The sequence below is a fragment of the Carlito syrichta genome, unplaced genomic scaffold (genome assembly GCF_000164805.1).
Source record: "Carlito syrichta isolate Samal-C Ts95f unplaced genomic scaffold, Tarsius_syrichta-2.0.1 Scaffold309791, whole genome shotgun sequence".
NCBI classification, from domain to species: domain Eukaryota; kingdom Metazoa; phylum Chordata; class Mammalia; order Primates; family Tarsiidae; genus Carlito; species Carlito syrichta.
The window spans coordinates 1-3,189 of NW_007253887.1; positions in this window are offsets into that span (position 1 = coordinate 1).

Sequence of the window (3,189 nt, forward strand, 5' to 3'; positions counted from 1 at the left end):
TGGATCTGGCAGCGAGGTCACTAAGACACGGTTCAGGGAAAGAGCTGCCTCCTTTGCTTTGAAATCTGCCAAGCGATTGCCCCTGGCTACCGGCGTGTCCGCAGTCTGGTGCCCTGGGCAATGAATGATGGCTACTGCCTTAGGTAACCAGAGGGCCTGTAATAAGTTAAGGATCTCAGTCTTATTTTTAATAATTTTCCCTTCTGCTGTCATTAGCCCCCTTTCTCTATAGATGGCCCCATGTATGTGTGCCGTGGTGAAGGCGTACCTGCTGTCGGTGTAGATGTTTACTCATTTCCCTGCCCCCAGAGTCAGCGCCTTCGTCAGCATGACTAATTCGGCTCGTTGTGCTGAAGTCCCGGCTTTCAGCGGCTCCACCCAAAGTGTCTCCGTTTCTGTGATTATGGCGGCCCCTGCATATCTGGCCCCGTTCCGGATAAAGCTGCTGCCGTCAGTGTACCAGATGGCTTCGACGTTAGGCAAGGGCTGGTCTTGGAGATCGGGCCTCACTCCGGGTACCTGGGCCAGGATTTCCTGACAGTCATGGAGGGGCGCCTCCCAGTCCGGATTGGGGAGCAACGTAGCCAGGTTTAAGGAGGCGGGAGTCTGGAACAAAATTCTAGCAGGATTTAAAAGTAGGCCCTGGTAGTGCGTTAACCGGGCGTTACTTATCCATCGGTCTGGAGGTTGTCTGAGCACCCCTTCGATGGCATGGGGGGCAGTGACATACAGTTCCTGCCCCATGGTTATTTTATCAGCTCCTTGACTATAGTGGCAACTGCTGCAATGATTTTTAAGCATGGGGGCCACCCTGCCACTACTGGATCTAATTTTTTTGAAAAATAGGCTATGGGCCTTTTCCAGGGACCCAGCTGCTGTACTAGGACTCCTTTTGCAATTCCTTTTAGCTGATCTACATATAGATAAAATGGCTTTGTCAAATCAGGTAGCCCAAGGGCTGGGGCTGAGAGTAACGCTTGCTTGAGGCTGCTAAAGGCTTGGTTCATAGCCTCCGTCCAAACAAAATCCTGTTTGTTTTTAGTGGCCTCATATAGAGGCTTAGCTAACTCAGCGAACCCAGGTATCCACAAGCGACAGAAACCCGCTGACCCCAGGAACTCACATACTTGTCGGACATTCTGCGGTGGGGGTATTTTTAGGACTGTCTCTTTCCTGGTGTCCGTCAGCCACCTCTGCCCTTCTTTTATTTTGTACCCCAGGTAGCTCACCTCTGTTCTGCAGATTTGTGCCTTTTTGGCTGAGGCGCAGTACCCCAGGGTGCCCAGAGTCTGCAGCAAGTCCTTGGTGCCTCACAGGCATGTGTCTTGGTCCTCTGCCACTAGTAGGATATCATCTACATACTGTAACAAAGTCAGGTTAGGGTTTCTTGTACGGAACTCACTCAAGTCCTCATGTAGAGCCTCATCAAAGATGGTGGGTGAGTTCTTGAATCCTTGGGGCAGTCGCGTCCAGGTGAGCTGGCCCTTGATGCCTCTCTCTGGGTCCATCTACTTGAAGGCGAAAATGTCCTGACTCCGTGGGACCAAAAGCAGGCTGAAAAAGGCATCTTTTAAATCCAACACTGTGTACCATGTTCTGGTTGGGGGCAGAGCAGTAAGTAATGTGTAGGGATTCGGGACTGTAGGGTGTATATCCATCACCCGCCGGTTGACCTCACGCAGGTCCTGGACTGGCCTATAATCGTTGGAGTTGGACTTTTTTATTGGTAAAAGGGGTGTATTCCAGGCTGACTGACAGGGCCGCAGTATTCCTGCATCTAGTAACTGCCGGATGTGAGGAGTTATGCCCTCTCGTGCGGCTAGGGGCATTGGGTACTGTCGGACCCTGACCGGATTGGCTCCTGCTTTGAGCTCAATGAACACTGCCAGCCAGTGTTTGGCTAGTCCTGCTTCCCCCGTCTCTGCCCACGCCTGGGGAAAGTCCTGCAACCATTGGTTTATATCTTCTACTGGTGGCAGTGGGTCCTGGTGGAGGCGATACTCGTCCTCTAAGTTGACTGTAAGCACCTGGATAGGGTATCCATCTCTGTTTAAGACTTCAGTGCCTTTCAAGTGGAAGTGGATTTGAGCACCCACCTTGGTAAGCAAGTCCCGGCCTAACAGGGGGTATGGGCAGTCCAGAATAACTATGAAGGAATGCGACACCTGGCCTACACCAAGGTCCACCATTCTTTGGGTAGTTCATGGATATGGCTTGGTGCCCATGGCCCCTTGCACCCATGAGACTTTATTTGCTACTTTTCCATGTGGTGTTAACAGGACAGAATGCTGTGTGCCCGTGTCCACGTGGAATTGCATGGGTTTCCCCTCCACCTTCAATGTTACCCTGGGCTCAGGGAGGGGATTTGAACCCTGACCTCCCTAATTTTCTAGGGTTAGGACTTTCGGCTTGTTTAAGGTAGGCTCTGGAAATCTTTCTGGACATTCTCTTGCCCAGTGCCCTTCCTTTTTGCAGTATGCACACTGGTTTCTACCTAATCTGGGGCGTCCCCTCTGGAAACCGCTTTTCCTATCTGGCCTCCCAACCAGTTGCTTGAGGTGCCTCTGTTTTTCTCGGGGGTCACTGGCGGCAGTGGCTAGCAGGATTTTAGCCAAGTTGCGGGTCTGGCGATCGTTTACCTGGCCTGTTGGTCCTCTGGACTTTCTCGGTTATTAAATACCCTTTCTGCCACTATTAATAAATCTTGGAGGCTTTTCTCACCTAACCTTTCTATTTTCTGCAACTTTTTTCTAATGTCTGGGGCAGCCTGGTTAATAAAAGTCATCATGACTGCTGCCTTGTTCTTCGGTGCCTCCGGGTCCATTGGAGTATACTGCCTGAAGGCCTCCATAACCCATTCCAGGAAGGCAGCCGGGCTTTCATCCTTATCCTGCCTAGCATCATATACCCTGGCCAAATTAGTGGGCTTACGTGCCGCAGCCCTGAGACCTGCCATTAGTGTCTGGCGGTAGACCTGGAGCCTCTCCTTACCTTCAGCCATGTTGAAGTCCCATGCCGGGCGAGACAAAGGAACAGTCGCATGGATGATATCTGGATTTTGGGTCAGCTGCCTGTCTTCCCCCAGAACCAATTTCCGGGCTTCCGTCTGAATACGTTCCCTTTCCTCCCTTGTGAAGAGGACTTTTAAGAGCATTTAGCAATCATCCCAAGTAGGCTGGTGGGTAAAAA